The 17,582-nt window shown below is 43.4% G+C and overlaps 1 protein-coding gene across 1 annotated transcript in view; it reads right to left on the bottom strand.

Annotated features, from left to right (window-relative positions):
* The window catches only part of LOC147737086 (uncharacterized), a 138,343-nt gene that overhangs the window by 59,474 nt on the left and 61,287 nt on the right, over positions 1–17,582 (bottom strand). The gene's annotated exons all lie outside the window — the stretch shown is intronic.

Genomic DNA, 17,582 nt, shown 5'->3' with positions numbered 1-17,582 from the left:
TAGTTGCGATAACACTAAAAGAGATCAATGATAAATAGATTTTAAAAGCCATGGTTGGAATTGATCCTTGGTCTAAATCTAGATTATTGTCTGCGATAGAAACCAGTACAAACAGATCAAATCTAAAAGCATTGAATATGTTTATTATAGTGGTTTAGAGTAAACCCAGAAGACACACATTGGTCCTAAAACTCAGAAAATGTATCTAACGATTATGATTAAATCCTATTTCATGTCCAGAGACCGCCTTAGTTGCTTTCCTGTTTAAGTCACAACATTTGCAAATATATTTAACAAAACATTAAAGCTGGATGTCAGAAATGCTGTCTTTAAGTAGTGTGTAAGAGTTATGTGTGATGATTTTATTTGATCTGAAGCAACACTAACACAAAACAGGTACGTGCACAGGTTATCATTCAACTAACATTATTAGTAAACTTAATATGGAGGGAATTGAGAAAAATGGCCTCATGTACCAAGGGTCTTATTGTTCAAAAATTCACCGGTTCGGTAATTCAGAGAGTTCGCAAATGCTAAACCCCTTTTTGAAATGTACTAAGCCCACTTCACAATTCAGACTTTGGAAGGGGAATGTTAATAGGGTCCCTTCAGGATACTGTAGTAAATCCTTAAGGTTTGTATTAAGCTTTGTAACCAAATGTGGGCTGAAATCATTAACTGGAGGTAGTAACCCAAGGGGACATTTGTAAATCTGAAAGTAAAATGGGGTGCATATGGAGGGGGTGGGAGGTAACAGATACAAACGGCACCTCTTATTGTTAGGACTCACCTTAGCAAAACGAGACATTGCACAGGCGTGGAAACCGACAAGGGCCCCATCAGTAGCAGTCTTGAAAAATTATCTAGATTTTTGCATGGGGCTGGAGCAGCCTATTTTTGTGGCGAGGGGGTGTCCACACAAGCATTATAAAATCTGGAACAGGTGGGCAGAATATCGGGGACTGTGGCTGGACCCTCCTGATGAGCAGTTACTGCCGGGTTAGGGGGAGATTGCAGGCGAATACAAAGGAATGTGCCGAAGGAGTGGTGGGGTGGACTGTGAGTGCCTTGTGGTATATGGTTATTCTGTATAACTATGATTATGGAACTGTGAACTTGAGTGACCTGGGGGGGATGTTTGGGGGGGAGTTGGGAGTATGGGAGGGGGGGTTTCTGTACGCTATTGTTTTGGGGACAGAAATTCCTGGGGGGCTGAAAGACTTTGAACCGAACAGTCAAGGGCAATTGTGACTTTGTTGTAATGATTGTGCAGTTGCCTCTGGGTTACAGGGTGCTGCTTGATATGTGCTACTTGACTAATAAAATCTGTTTTCCCCCCAAAAAATGGGGTGCATTAAAAAATGCCTATATTTAAATCACAGACACAGTAGTTTGCTGACTCCACAAGCAACCGATTTTACCAAATAGATTATTAGTACATGAACCTCATTATTTCCTATATTGCTGAAATTTAGTCTCTAATATTTTTGTCATGTAGCGTAAATATTTGTTCTTGTTATTTTATTTCCTATTTCAATATTGTCATGCAATGTACCTATTATTTTTGTCCAACATATTGAAATATTTTTATCACAATTTTTGGGGCATTCTAAAAAGTGTTTTCACTCTATAACTTGAAACTTCCTGAGGAAAATACTGACGCGCAGTTACTGGTTTCTCCTAGTTCATTTACCTTTCTTACTAAAACAAGCACAATATTTATTTGAGAGCTTAATCTTTAGAAATAAAGTTTATGTTCAATAATTTCAGATAATTTACTGACAAAGATATCAAATAAAGATCCCCTAATTTCTTATACCTTGTGGTATAATAAATCTGCTAGAATTAACAGACTTCTCTTCTAGATAAATCCAGGTATGAGAAGGTATTAAATGAGAGTATCAACTTTCTGTTATTTTAACACATTTTCTCAGTGCACAGAGTATTTTTCCTACATTGATCACAACATTTCAAGCAATGGTCTGTGCTTGAACGTACAATGAAGGGTAAAAATGTATTTCTACCACAATCAAAAAACTCTTGGGTCTCTGAGGATTTCTGTTGCAAATGAAGACCTAGCTAAGATGAAATATTCCTTTAAAAGGACGATTTCCCTCACTCACCATAGTTGGCATGCTTCCTCATTCGGAATCTCCTTGCACCGTGATACAACCCCCTCACTGAGAGGGAGGAGTTCAGGCATGTATTGTTATAGAGAAAGGTATACAAAATACCACAATAATGAGCTCAGGGTAGTGGGGGCAGCAGAGTGAAAGTTAGAACTTGCTAAAGGGTATGTGGTTTCCATTATTTGTACGCCCCTGGACCAGGATTAAAATCGGGGCAATGTGGGAGAAGGAAAATGCTACTTACCGGTATGCATCTGTTCTTGGCATGTAGAGCTGCAGATTACTACACTTTGCATTAGATCGCCACCTGGTGTTGGGCTCAGATGATTGCATGTTGTCGTCGTCTTGGAAGAAGTCTTTTGTAGTCAGGAGATAGGTAACTCCTCCCTTGGGCATAGTGTGCATGGGCATCGGCTCCATCCTTAGATTGTTTTTCGCCATGGGAAATGATGGAGTTAGCAGAAGTAAAGAAAAGGATGTCCATCTAAATAAGATAAAACTGGAACAGATACAGGTCCCGGGGAAGCGGGAGGGCGTGCAGTAATCTGAGGCTCTACATGCCAAGAACAGATGCCTACTGGTAAGTAGCATTGTCCGTTCCAGGCATATGAGCTGCAGATACTACACTTTGCATCGATTGTGCAGCAGTGTCTACCCTAGCGGTGGTCACCTGTATCTGTTGCAGTAGTTAGAAAGAGAGTTTTTAGGACAGCTTGGCCTACTGCAGCTTGCTGCTTGGCATGCACATCAACACAGTAGTGTTTAGTGAAGGTGTGTGTTGTAGACCATGTTGCTGCCTTGCATATGTCTTCTAGGGGGATGTTCCCTAAGAAAGCCATAGAGGCTCCTAGTTTGCGTGTGGAGTGCACTCTAGGAGAAACTGTTAATGTACATTTTGCTTTTTGATAGCATATTTGTGTACATTTTACAATCCACCTTGCAATTCCACCCTTTGAGATGGGGTTGCCTTTATGCGGTGGAGAGAAAGATACAAACAATTGTTTTGTTTTTCAAAAAGATTTAGTCCTATCTATATAGGTGAGAAGAGCTCGTTTAACATCTTGTGTTTGTAGAGCTCTTTCTGCTACAGAGTCAGGGTTTTGGAAAAACACAGGTAACTCTACAGATTGGTTTAAATGAAAAGGAGTAATGACTTTTGGAAGGAATTTGGGATTAGTTCTTAGAACCACTTTGTTACGATGTAGTTGTAAAAATGGTTCTTGTATTGTGAAAGCTTGAATCTCACTAATTCTTCTAAGAAAGGTAATAGCAATAAGGAAAGCTGTTTTCCATGTGAGGAATTGCAGTTCACATTTGTTCACAAGGTGGCCCCATGAGGTGGTCCCATGAGCCTTGTAAGAACAACGTTTAGGTTCCACACTGGAGAAGGTGGTAACCTGTGGGGAATGATTCTCTTTAATCCTTCCATCCATGCTTTAATAGCAGGTACTCTAAAAAGAGACAGATGTTGTCTGTTTTGTAAATATACTGCAATTGCTGATAGGTGCAGGCGTATAGATGAATGTGACAAGTTACATCTTTGTAAATGTAGAAGGTAACAAATAATATTTTGGATAGAAGCATCCAAAGGATCAATGTGGTTATTGGTGCAATAAATGGCAAATCTTTTCCATTTAGCAGCATAGTTCTAGTAGTAGGTCTCCTGGCCTCTTTAATGATGTTCATATAGTCTGGTGGTAGGTTAAGATAACCAAACTATAAGACTTCAGGAGCCAGATCGCCAGATTCAAATGATTTGGGTCTGGATGTCTGATGTCTCCATGGTTCTGCGTTAGCAGAGATGGTGTGAGACGTAGCTTTTGGTGTGGAACTAGAGAGAGTTCTAACAGTGTGGTGAACCATGGTTGGCATGCCCATGTGGGAGCTACCAGGATTAATTTGAGAGACTGTTGTCTGAGCTTGCGTACTACTAGTGGTATTAGTGGTATTGGCGGAAAAGCGTACGCAAATCTGCCTGACCAGTTCATCCATATCGCATAGACCTTGGACAGCGGGTGTGGAAACCTGGCGGCGAAGAGTGGGCATTTTGCATTTTCATGTGTGGCGAACACATCTATGTTTGATTGCCCCCACTTGTGAAAGAATGGTTGAAGAACTTGCGGATGTAGTTCCCATTCGTGAATTTGTTGTGTCTGCCGTCTCAACAGATCGGCTATCTGATTGTGAACTCCTGGAAGGTGCTCTGCCATAAGATATATGTTTTGTGGGATGGCCCATCTCCAAATGTTCTGTGCGAGCTGGGACAGTTGTAGAGAGCGTCCCCCCCCCCTGTTTTTGTATATAATACATGGCTGTCATGCTGTCCGTCCGGATTAAGACAGCTTTGTTTTGTACTTGTAGTTGGAATGTTTTGAGTGCTAGGAATATTGCTAGCAGCTCTAGATGGTTGATATGGAGCAGTCTTTGTTGAGTGGTCCATTGCCCTTGAGTTGTATGATGTAGGAGATGAGCTCCCCATCCTGTGAGAGATGCGTCTGCTGTGAGTACTATTTCTGGAACTGGTTCGAGGAACGGCCGCCCCCTTGTCAAGTTTTTGGTGTTCCACCACTGCAGAGAGCGATGTGTGCGGTTGTCTAACAACACTAGGTCTGTTAGTTGCCCTTGAGCCTAGTTCCATTGTTGTGCTAGACATTCCTGTAACGGACGCATCTGCAGTCTTGCATATGGTACTATGGAAATGCAAGATGCTATCATGCCTATCAGTCTCATGAACACTCTGGCTTGCAGAGATTGTTGATGTTGGAAGACTGCGACTAAGGACTGAATGCTCTGTATCGTTGCTGGACTGGGATACGCTAGAGCTGTTGACGTGTTTATTGTAGCCCCTAGATACTGATGTGTATGAGAGGGTGTGGCTTGGTGTAGTTGATTGTGAACCCTAAGTCGTGCAATGTTTGAATTGTTTGATGTGTATGTTGAACACACTGATTGAATGACTTGGCTTTTATGAGCCAATCGCCTAGATAAGGGAAGACATGTATTTGTTGTCTCCTTAGATGTGCTGCTACTACTGCTAGGCACTTTGTAAATACTATTGGTGCTGTTGTAACTCCGAATGGAAGGACTTTGAATTGATAATGTTGTCCTTCAAGTACAAACCTTAGATACTTCCTGTGAGCAGGATGCATAGGAATGTGATCGTTTAGATCTAGTGTTGTAAGGAAATCGCCTTGTTGCAGCAGTGGGAGCACTTTTTGTAAAGTGATCATGTGAAAATGATCTGATTGTATGTAATTATTGAGGGGCTTGATGGCTAGAATTGGTCTTAGAGTCCCATCTTTCTTGGGTATTAGAAAATACAGTGAGTAAACCCCTGTTCCTTGGTGTTGTAAAGGAACTATTTCTATTGCGTCCTTTTGAAGAAGTGACAGGAATTCTTGTTTGAGCAGAGTAAGGTGTTCTTCCGACATTGGACGCTGTCTGGGTGGTATGTGTGGAGGGGTTGCTGTAAGTTCCAGGCAGTAGCCAGACTGGATAATTTGTCTTACCCACTTGTCTGTTGTGATGGAATTCCAGACAGGTAGGAACTGTGTTAATCTGCCCCCCACAGGAGTGGAATGCTGTTGGGGGAGCAGAGGAATGTCACTGTTTTGTGGTGGAAGAGGTTTGATTATTGTTGTTACCCCGACCTCTTCCTTTGTTGTTGATTCCTCTATATCCTCCTCTAAAATACCCCTTGTTAGAGGATGTTTGTGTGTTAGATTTGAAGGATGTTGTATTGTCTGCTCCAGACTGTTTGGAGCCTCCTCTGTAGAAGGAGCGACGAAAGGAACTTTTAGCTTTGTGCGGACTGTAAAGCTCCCATAGATTTGGCAGTGTATGTATCCTTCTTCATCTTTTCAAGTGATGTGTCTATCTCTGGTCCGAACAATTGTTTTTGATTAAATGGTTGATTTAAAATGGTAGTTTGCACTTCCTGTTTAAATCCTGAAATGCGTAGCCACGCATGTCTTCTAAGTATGACACTAGTGTTGACAGCTCTGGGTGTAGTGTCTGCCACATCAAGTGCACACTTGATTGAGGTATTGGAAATTAGCTTGCCTTCTTGTATAAGGTTGTTTGCCTGCACCTTATATTGGTGAGGTAGATGTTCCAGTAGTTACTCTAACTGATCATAATGAGTCCTATCATATCTTGAAAGGAGGGCTTGTGTGTTAGCTATACGCCATATGTTCGAAGCTTGCACAGCTATTCTTTTGCCTGAAGCATCTATTACTTTAGATTCTTTGTCAGGTGGGGGTCTCTCACCTGACGTTTGTGAATTTGCCCTTTTCCTAGCATTTGATACAACTAGTGAATCTAATGGTAGGTGTCCTTTAATGTAGGCTGGATCTGCAGGTGCAGGCCTATATTTTTTCTCAATTCTAGGGTTTAGGATCCTAGTACGTACAGGGTCTTTAAATATCTCTGGAGCGTGTTTGATGACCCCTTTAATCATAGGAAGAATTTGAACAGACCTTTGCGATTAATAAAATGTGTCTAAAAGAAAATCTTCCTCTGCCTCATCACAGTGCATAGTGACTCCCTGGTAAATGGCAGCTCTGTTCAGCAGGTGTCCAAAACTAATATTATCTTCTGAGGGAGAAGGTTTTGATGGGTATGACTGTGGGTCAGGAATATCTGGTGCATCCTGTGGGTTCGGGTACTCCCAGTCTGTATCATCTATAGGGTATGGGAAAGGCTCATCTGGGTCTATCCCTCTTCCTAAACTATACTCATCATCATTTTCAGGTGAGTGTGAAGACAGAAGAGGAGAATGTGAAGGGGAAATCTGTGGTGAATTGTTAAGAGGCCACAAAAACAACTCCTCTAGGAAGTAAGGGTCAATGGGAACATATTTAAAGACCTACAGCAGATTGAATCCCCCAATCCTCTACTTAATAACAACAAAGCAATCTGGTGGTCTATGATATCTAAAAAACCAAAGGACAGAGGAAACATAGAAAGAAAATGTTGGTACTTACAGACAAGTCAAATTCAAATTTAAACAACCTGAGAAATACACACAACCCTATTCAGGGAAGATGAAAGAAGGATTTCCATCAACTGCCCTTCGTGGCCAGTGTCATCATTTGGAATCCTAGCTTCCCTGTCACATCACCCCATTAACTCAGGGGATGATACCGTGATCTGAGATTGTGACCCAGAGAGTCAGAACATCTTACACGACAATGTTAGATGACTAAAAACCTATAGTCCCAAGTACTCAGATTGAAACAAAAAATTGCAGTGCAGTGTTAGTGAGAGAATTTAAAAAGAGCATAGTAGTGAACCCAACAATTTTATTAATGTCCACTCATATGCCTTTTAAAAACAGTGCAGGTGCTGCGTTTCTAACAAATATGCCGCAGGTCTTAGGTCAACTAGTTTCAGCCAATAGAGCACACTGCCCCGGCTTTCTTCAGGACCTTCTTATATATTAGCTCCTGCAACAAATAAAACAATAAAGAAATTGTAAAAAGAAAAAAACATAATCACAGTGTTCACATTTGTGAATACCACAAATACCTCTATACAGGATGGAGGATTCCCACACCTACAGAGGAAGAAACACAACTATACCTTTAGATTAATCATGAACTGAGTACCACACAGTCCCCTCTCTTCTCCAATATAAAACTTGTAAGTAGGTACACTCACCTATCCTGTGTAGGGTTAGGCCTCACCTCACCTGGCACAGACTCAGGTTTTGCAGGAGACCCCGCCCTAGAAAAGAATGTGATGATAAACTCTCATTCACATTAAAACACATAAAAGCTATGTATGAACCACAGTGATTGCCTAAATGACGATCTCTGATACACTGTGATCTCTATCCTGTCTCCCTAACAAGCTAGACTGTCTGTCCTATTCTGTCAATGTGTATATACAAGGCATCCACAAGGTTTGATTTTAAATCCTGTGTCTTGTAAAAAGGGAAGAGCTCGATTAATTGTGTGGAAAATGGTGTCACGAGAATTTCAAAGCGCTTCCCTTGTCAAACGGAGCCTGATTGACTCGGAAAAAGTAACCTGCCAACTGAGCTCAGACATTGCTCACGGCATCACCAGAAACACATGCGTGAGTGAGAACCCAGCTCCCAAGAATATATTAACCACAGCTTCATTATGCCGATTTGGGTCCCAATCCAAAAATAGAAAGCTGTAAAAGGAATATGAAATGCTACACCGAACTGAAAGAAAAACAAGGCCTGAGGAATATGTTAAATATGTAAACCACAGCTCCATTCTGCCGGTTTTGGTACCACCCCAGTTACCAAGTGCTGTCCCAAAAATATGCGATGCTACACAAAGCTACAAACCACTTGACCTAAGTAATTTATCCACCCTGCTTACCTTTCCGTCGGTGTCCCAGTCTGTCTTCTGAGCCCGGGGAAGGTAGCAAACACCAGCAAGCGGCCATTGTTAACTTTGAGTACGAGTCACATGAGACCAGTCACGTGGTCTCAAAAAACAAGACAACTACAAAATGACATCATTGCCATTCAAGGAGTAGTTCATTTGTTATTCGAAACACCCCACTGATCATAAGTGCAGATCTTCAAAACCCGCTCTATGTCTAATGTGCGTGATTCGTAAAGGACCAAAATGAAGTCCAAAAGTCATGTTTATGTAGACTAAAAGAAGAAATCTAAATGTTTATAACCCTATTGCAAACGACAGAAGCAGAAATTCTTACTGTTGCCAATTCTTAAGATCACATTTAGGCATTTGTATGTTGATAAACACAAGCTGTAATTCCTTTTGCCACATTCAGTCTGTTACTCCTATTTCGAGTTTGAAACACAGACTGCTCAATATCGTCGTCATGTCGTGCACTGTAATTGCCCAATATCGAGCTTCCAGAAATAAAAAGATATTTATTTGAAAAAGCGAGGTCCAAAAACTTTGTGCTAATGTGGCCCTATCTCGATGATTAATGTTTCCAGCCTACCCCTAGGCAATCCATGTCGATATTCTTGCTGTTAATAATTCCTAAGAGTGCATACAGACATTTGCATGGTGATAAACATAGAAAAAGGGCCTTTTGCCAACTACAGTATGATACTCTTATCCCGAGGCCACTCATTGATCTCATCATATCGTAAACTGTAATTTCCAAATTTAGCACACTTGGAAGAACCCAGAAGCGCGATAGTTGTACCACGCCAGCGCGGTTTAGCGGTTGTCTATCCTTCTAGCATCTGCAGCTGATAGCCTGGGCTCGATTCCATCGCCTGCCCGCCTCGGTCCGACTCGGCAACCAGTGCCGTTGAGCGGAGGGCGGACAGGCAGAGCCAGGCAGGCAGCACTTCCGGTTGTCCCGGAGTTGAGGTTAGCGCTCTAGTGGCTACCTCACTCCGGGCTATTTAGCCACGCCCTTCCAGGAAGCGCGCAGCGGTTGCGCGCAGGGGGCGCCTAAGAAGCGCGCCTAAGAAGCGCCGAAGAAAAGCCCGTCTGCGCCCGTCCGCGACAGGACGGGGCGAGGGGCTATGGACTATGATATTTCGCAAAATGCCTCTACCGGTAAGGGTTCACGGCTAATTACGTATTCCCGCCAAACGCTACTGACCCTTAGACCACCGTTGCTATGTAGCACCAAAATACCATGGCACCGTGTAGAGGGAGCCTTCTCCTGTTTGCAATGTCGGCGTCTTGCAAAGAATGACATACCTCCCTCAGACCCTAAATCCCCCTTACCGGGCCTTAAGAGCTTTCTACTAAATGTGCGATCTTTACCCAAACATCAACATGAGGTTTGGGATCTAATTCATACTATGCAGCCAGATATTTGTTTTCTTGTTGAAACATGGCTAAAACCCCACACAGTTACTGCCATCGCTATGGGGATTCCCTCTGGGTATAAAATCAAACATTTAGACAGAGACATTAAAACTGGAGGGGGTCTTGCTATTATATATAAAGATTGTATAAAAGTGACTATTAGTGAACAACATATGCACCCACAGCTAGAAACAATGATTTTTAAACTTACACTTACTAACCACATCACCTGGAAAGGTGCTCTGGTCTATCGACCCCCAGGACCTAACCCTAAATTTGCACTTACTCTGCAGGAATTTTTAGCCCCTCACATTAAATCCAAAGAAGATTTTCTTCTTTTGGGTGATTTTAATATACATGTAGACTTACCCACACTTTCCGAATCCACTGACCTGATTACTGACCTTTCTAATCTAGGTCTAGAATTACAAAACCAAGGTCCCACTCATAGAGGAGGACATATGCTGGATTTACTTTTTTCTAATTGTGCCAAAGTCATCTGCTCTCCAGCAAAAGAAGTATCATGGACAGACCACTCAATGTTAGAATTTTTATTAGTAACTCCATTAAGTACTGCTAAGAGTGTCTCTCTTCCTCCCATCTGGCGACGACAATGGCACAAAGTCACTGCTAACAAAATCCAGGAATTCTGGAAAGATCCGGAAATTTTGGCAACAGACACAGCCGATACGGCTTTAGCTAAACTTAACATTTCTATAAAGCAAGCCATCGACATTGTAGCCCCCTTAAAAAAGCATAAACAATATCCTGTGTCCAAACAAGATAGCTGGTATACCCACGAACTGAGAGCAGAAAAGCAAAACTGTAGGCGAGCTGAGAAAGCCTGGAGAAAAAGGAAAACCGAGAGTAGCAGAGCAGTTTTCTTAGACGCTCAATCAAAGTACTACAAGAATATTAAACTTGCCAGAAAACAGCACATAACGCTACAGATATCACAAGCAGGCAATTGCTCTAAGGAGCTTTTTAATATTCTTCAGAACTTCATTAAACCGACCGCATGTGAGAGCTCAGAGGACTTCTCACAAGACCTATGTGATGAAGTATCGACATTTTTTGAGGATAAAATAAATAACATCTATGAAAAAATAGTAGCAGCCAACAGCGCTATAAATAAAACTACCAATGGTCATCCTCTGACCCCGGCAACAAACAACAATAAAATACTTCTAACATCCTTTCCCCCAATTACTAATACAGAGCTCCTCTCCCTTTGCAGCCAAATTAAATCAGGATCGCCAAGTGACCTTATTCCCGCCAAGATGATTGGCCCCATGACTTCCCTCCTGGGACCTCCCATATTAGATTTGGTGAACATTTCACTAACTAAAGGTTAGGTTCCAGCAGACTGGAAAAAGGCGGTGGTGAACCCGATTAGGAAAAAGGCATCTTCCCCATGGACAGACCTCTCCAATTTACGACCTATCTCCCTCCTACCCTACCTGGGCAAGGTTACGGAGAGGCATGTGAACACCTATCTCTCTCAACATCTTGAGGCGACGGACGGCCTGGACCATTCGCAATCAGGGTTCAGGCCAAAACACAGCACAGAATCAGCCCTTCAGACGGTGACCAACAACATCAAAATGGCACTGGATGAAGGCAGCTCAATGATTCTGGTGCTGTTGGATCTTTCCGCCGCTTTTGATACGGTGTCTCACACGGTGCTCCTCAGCCGCCTAGGCGAGGTGGGTGTAGAGGGAGAGGCTCTGGCATGGATGAAGAGATTTTTGACTGGTCGTTATCAAGAAGTTAGGCTGGGCTCCCACAAATCCACTCTTAGGGAGCTCAATAAGGGAGTGCCACAAGGCTCGTGCTTGAGTCCTACACTCTTCAATGTGTATGTGGCCCCCTTAGCCAACTTAGCTAGATCTTTCGGCTTCACCCCAGTGTCGTATGCCGACGACACCCAACTCCTTTTTCCCTTCAAAAACCTTACACCTGCAATAAAAAGATCTTTTGCAGATGGCATGAGAGCCATTGCAGAGTGGATGTCATCTAACTGTCTGCAGTGTAATGTAGGGAAGACGGAGGTCATGTGTTTTGGGCAAGCGGCGACACACTGGGCATCCGACTGGTGGCCCTTAGAGCTGGGCCCTGTCCCTATTCCCAAGAGTACAGTCAGGAACCTGGGAGTGCTTTTTGATCAGCAACTTACTTTTAAAGGCCACGTTAACCAAGTTGCTGGAAACTGCTTTCGGGCTATTGGTATGTTAAGACGTGTTTTCCCCTTCATACCGGACCATCATAGAAAGACGCTTGTACAGGCTCTTGTCATCAGCAGGGTTGATTATTGCAATGGTTTGCTCCTTGGAGCTAACGAGGAGCAACTTAGTAAACTGCAGGTAATCCAAAATACAGCTGCAAGGATTATCCTGAATGCCCCTCCAAGGACACCCTCATATCCCCTGCTGATGAGACTCCACTGGCTCCCAGTGAGGAAACGAGTCCAGTTTAAAACGCTATGTACTATCCATAAGAGTATGATAGGGGAGGGCCCGAAATACATGACCAAAATTTTCCAGCCCTACACCCCAGGGCGCCTTTTGCGCTCAAGTCATCAGCAGTTACTGCAAGTACCCAGAGTAAAAAAGACCAGACAAGGCGGCCGTGCACTAGCCCATGCCGGACCAATACTCTGGAATTCTCTGCCTCCGGAATTAAGATCTCTCTCTAGTCACCTGACTTTCCGGAAAATTTTAAAAACCTATTTGTACCCTAGCAAATAATGCCCTGTAGCTTTTTATTTTAGTTTGGACATACAATTTAAATTAGAACTCTCCTTGTTGCAGCAATAGAGCGGAGATACCCCTTCGGGGGTCTAGTCTGGCGCTTTACAAGAATATAAAAAAAATAAATAAATAAAATAAAGATCTCCGATCCATCTCTATCAGACAAAGTTTAATGTGCCCATCACTAGAGTGGAACTAAAACATTGGGACGAACAGTGTCTATATGGGAATCAAGTGGCCCTCATAATAGGGTCCAAGGAATCGTGTCGTTGAGACCTAGGGTATCACTATTAAGCCTGAAAACCCATCTTTGTTCTATTTGGAATAGGAACTTGGTTCTATCTTTAACATGGGGTGGTATACAGGGTTTTTCTAACACCGTCCATTGGTAGTCATCTGGCCTATGATTAGCCTCTGTAAAATGTTTTGTCAATTTAGTGTTGGACTTTCTACAGCGCAAGGTGCTTTTGTGCTCCAACATCCGCTGACGCACTTTACGGGTAGTCATTCCCACATAACGATCTCTACAGGGACACTCGATCATGTTTATTTATTTATTTATTTTTGGTATTTGTAAAGCGCATCATATACCCTCAGGCGTCTTGGCGCTAATAAAACCAGTTATTTATGATAATTAGCGTGAGGAAGGAGCAGTTATTGATCGAAGAGCCACGTTTTTAGGATCTTGCGGAATTGAAGGAGGGAGGAACTCTCCCTGATGTTTAGGGGTAGGGTGTTCCAGAGCTTTGGGGCAGCCACCAAAAAGCGACGATCGCCCCAAGATGCCGTTTTTGTGCGAGGAACGACCAGTTGACTGAGAGTATTTGAGCGTAGAACTCTGCTAGGTCTGTATCGTTGTAGCTGTTCTTTCAGAAAGTGGGGTCCTTGGTTGTTAAGCGCCTTGAACACGATACAGAGGGACTTAAAATGGATTCTGTTTCGAATGGTGAGCCAGTGGTAATCCTTTATACTTTTGGATATTGATTCGTATTTTGTTTTACCAGAGAGCAGACGTGCTGCTGCATTCTGGATTGTCTGTAGTTTGGTTATTACTCTGGATTGGGCATTGAGGAAAAGGCCGTTACAGTAATCCAGAGCAGAGAGGACAAGAGAGGTGACCAATGTTTTAATGGCTGATTCCGGAAGAAAGGGACGTATTTCAAATTGTTGCTATTACAATTCGAAAAATGCGATTGTATCCATGGTCTTGGTGTCCCAATGTCTACCGTTTTCGACTGTCTTGTTTGGGGACATACAGAACAATTTCAACTTGGAAAGTGCCCCTGCACCGGAGGCAAGTTCCACAGGGTATTAGGTTCAATTTGTGTTTGGATACTTGGACGGGTATGTACAAGGGTGTCACGCAGATTCCGTCCGCGTTTAAAAGCAAACAGGGGCAATGGAATTTTTTCTGTCCTAGTATTCAGAAACCGCCAATTTCTCCGGATACATTTCTGTATCCCATTACTCAGGGTACTGAAGGTGTTTACGAAAGTCATCCGGCCCAGAGGAGTTTTCTCCACTTTCGGTTCAAGAAGAACCTCTCTGTGGTTGTTAGAGGCCCGTTTGCACGCTTGTTTGATCAATCTATGAGGATACATTTTATCATTCAGTTGTTTCGATAAGTTACTGGCATGATGTTTATACCTGTCCATAGTGGAACAGTTGCGCCTCACGCACAAAAATTGGCCAAACGGTAAATTGTCCCTTAAAGACTTGGGATGTTGGCTGTCATACCGCAGTAGTGAGTTACATGCCATTGATTTACGGAATAGTTCACTTGCCAGACCAGTAGGGGTTGCATAGATTGACAGATCCAAAAAAGAGACTTTGGACCTATCCACCTCTAGGGTGAATTTCAGGTAGTCACTCTGTGCATTTAGCCACGAGTGAAATGATTGTACAGAGTCTTTATTGCATCGCCATACCACCAGGATATCGTCAATGTAACGTTTCCACAGTCTAATCGTCTTGTGGAAGGGGTTGGTGTTTGTCAGCACATGGTTCTGTTCAAAATTATGCACGTATAAGTTCGCCAAACTGGGCGCATAAACACTACCCATACTCGTGCCGGACACTTGAAGATAGTACGTGTCCTCAAACTGGAAAAAAAATTCCTTCATAGCCAAAAATGCTAATGACATAATGAAACTTACTGGGGTGATGGAATTCAATTCAGTATTATTTAGAATGTCTGAAATAGTTTCCAGGGTTTCGTCCTGGGGTATGGAGGTATAGAGGGATTCGACATCGAATGAAACCAAAAGGTCACATTCAGGGTCGAAATCCACATTTGGTAAAAGCCTCAGCACATCCTTTATGTCCTGCAAATAGGTGGGCATATTCCGTACAATGGGTCTCAGGAAAAAATCTACAAAGGTAGACAATGGTTCCAAACATGAGCCAATATCTGATATAATGGGTCTTCCTGGTGGTGGCCTCTGTGCTTTATGCACTTTTGGAAGGATATAAAAATAGGGCATCACAGGGTGACTTGTCTGTAAATAAGTCGACTCTTGGCTCGTGATCCATCCTTCATTCAGGGCCTCATCCACAGAATCCATTATTATCCTGCTTAGCTTGGGAGTAGGATCTTCTTTGAGGGGGCGATAGCACCTTCTATCGCTCAGTTGGCGTAGACACTCAGCCCGGTACATCTCAGTGTCCATGATGACCGTGGCCCCGCCGTTATCAGCGGGTTTGATTGTAATGGTCTGATCTTTGGTCAGTGCAGTCAAGGCTTTCAACTCTTTGGAGGGGATGTTACTATATGCATGTTTATTGTTGTTTACAACAAGGGGTGGTGAGGGATAGAGTCTCTGAATTAAGCAGAAAACTCTCACCCAGTCAAGAGATCTGGGCTAGATCCAACACCGTTTTTTAGCTCACTGCACCATCCCAGTTTCAGAACCTGGCTGTATGCAAATTAGTCTGTTCCTGTCCCAGTGCATGATGGGAACAGGGCAAACCAAACTACAAAAGCCAATTCTTACACTGGGAAGGAAACAAGCTCCCGGGGACCGGTTTCTGGCATTATAGCCGTCTTCGGCCCGGTTTGCTTGAATCCTGATGGTGCAATGAGCAAGGGACTCATGTCTGAGTATACCCTTCCACGCTTAGGGTGGACAAAAATATTTACAACAAGGGGTGGCGAGGGACAGAGTCTCTGAATTAAGCAGAAAACTCTCACCCAGTCAAGAGATCTGGGCTAGATCCAACACCGTTTTTTAGCTCACTGCACCATCCCAGTTTCAGAACCTGGCTGTATGCAAATTAGTCTGTTCCTGTCCCAGTGCATGATGGGAACAGGGCAAACCAAACTACAAAAGCCAATTCTTACACTGGGAAGGAAACAAGCTCCCGGGGACCGGTTTCTGGCATTACAGCCGTCTTCGGCCCGGTTTTCTTGATTCCTGATGGTGCAATGAGCAAGGGACTCATGTCTGAGTATACCCTTCCACGCTTAGGGTGGACAAAAGTATTTACAACAAGGGGTGGTGAGGGACAGAGTCTCTGAATTAAGCAGAAAACTCTCACCCAGTCAAGAGATCTGGGCTAGATCCAACACCGTTTTTTAGCTCACTGCACCATCCCAGTTTCAGAACCTGGCTGTATGCAAATTAGTCTGTTCCTGTCCCAGTGCATGATGGGAACAGGGCAAACCAAACTACAAAAGCCAATTCTTACACTGGGAAGGAAACAAGCTCCCGGGGACCGGTTTCTGGCATTACAGCCGTCTTCGGCCCGGTTTGCTTGAATCCTGATGGTGCAATGAGCAAGGGACTCATGTCTGAGTATACCCTTCCACGCTTAGGGTGGACAAAAATGTTTACAACAAGGGGTGGTGAGGGACAGAGTCTCTGAATTAAGCAGAAAACTCTCACCCAGTCAAGAGATCTGGGCTAGATCCAACACCGTTTTTTAGCTCACTGCACCATCCCAGTTTCAGAACCTGGCTGTATGCAAATTAGTCTGTTCCTGTCCCAGTGCATGATGGGAACAGGGCAAACCAAACTACAAAAGCCAATTCTTACACTGGGAAGGAAACAAGCTCCCGGGGACCGGTTTCTGGCATTACAGCCGTCTTCGGCCCGGTTTGCTTGAATCCTGATGGTGCAATGAGCAAGGGACTCATGTCTGAGTATACCCTTCCACGCTTAGGGTGGACAAAAATATTTACAACAAGGGGTGGTGAGGGACAGAGTCTCTGAATTAAGCAGAAAACTCTCACCCAGTCAAGAGATCTGGGCTAGATCCAACACCGTTTTTTAGCTCACTGCACCATCCCAGTTTCAGAACCTGGCTGTATGCAAATTAGTCTGTTCCTGTCCCAGTGCATGATGGGAACAGGGCAAACCAAACTACAAAAGCCAATTTGTTGGCACAGAGGGTCTTGACTTCTTCTAGTACCACCCTTTCAAATGCTAGTACTTGAGGGGGCACACTGTGCAGAGGAGGGTTAAATGTAGACCGATTCTTCAGCCCCGTATTGATAAGATCTTGTTCATTTTCAGGCTGTTTTTATCTTTAAAGAAATGGTGCAAACAAACCTTGCGGAAAAAATGTGCTAGTTCACAATGTATTGTGAAATCATCTCCACTATTAGTTGTCACAAAACCCAGGCCCCTGTTCAGGACTGCGATCTCATCTTGTGTCAGTACCCTCTTACTCAAGTTGACTATCAAATCTTGTTGCATTGTCCCTCCCTCTACTCCTGATTCTGGCCTTGTTTGGTTTTGGAGCGGGTCTCAATCTGGTTGGGTACTTCCGGAGGTTGGTTCCAATGGACCTGTGTTTGATAATTCTGTTGGTTCCAACATCGGCCCCTTGATCTGCCTTGGCCTGCCCCTAAAAAAGGCTGGTGAGGAAATTCCGGTTGATATGACTGCCAAGGGCCTGGTGGTTGAAAATGAGGAGGA

The sequence above is a fragment of the Lissotriton vulgaris genome, chromosome 1_1 (assembly GCF_964263255.1).
Source record: "Lissotriton vulgaris chromosome 1_1, aLisVul1.2, whole genome shotgun sequence".
Lineage (NCBI taxonomy): Eukaryota > Metazoa > Chordata > Amphibia > Caudata > Salamandridae > Lissotriton > Lissotriton vulgaris.
This window is presented reverse-complemented; position numbering and strand designations above follow the sequence as displayed.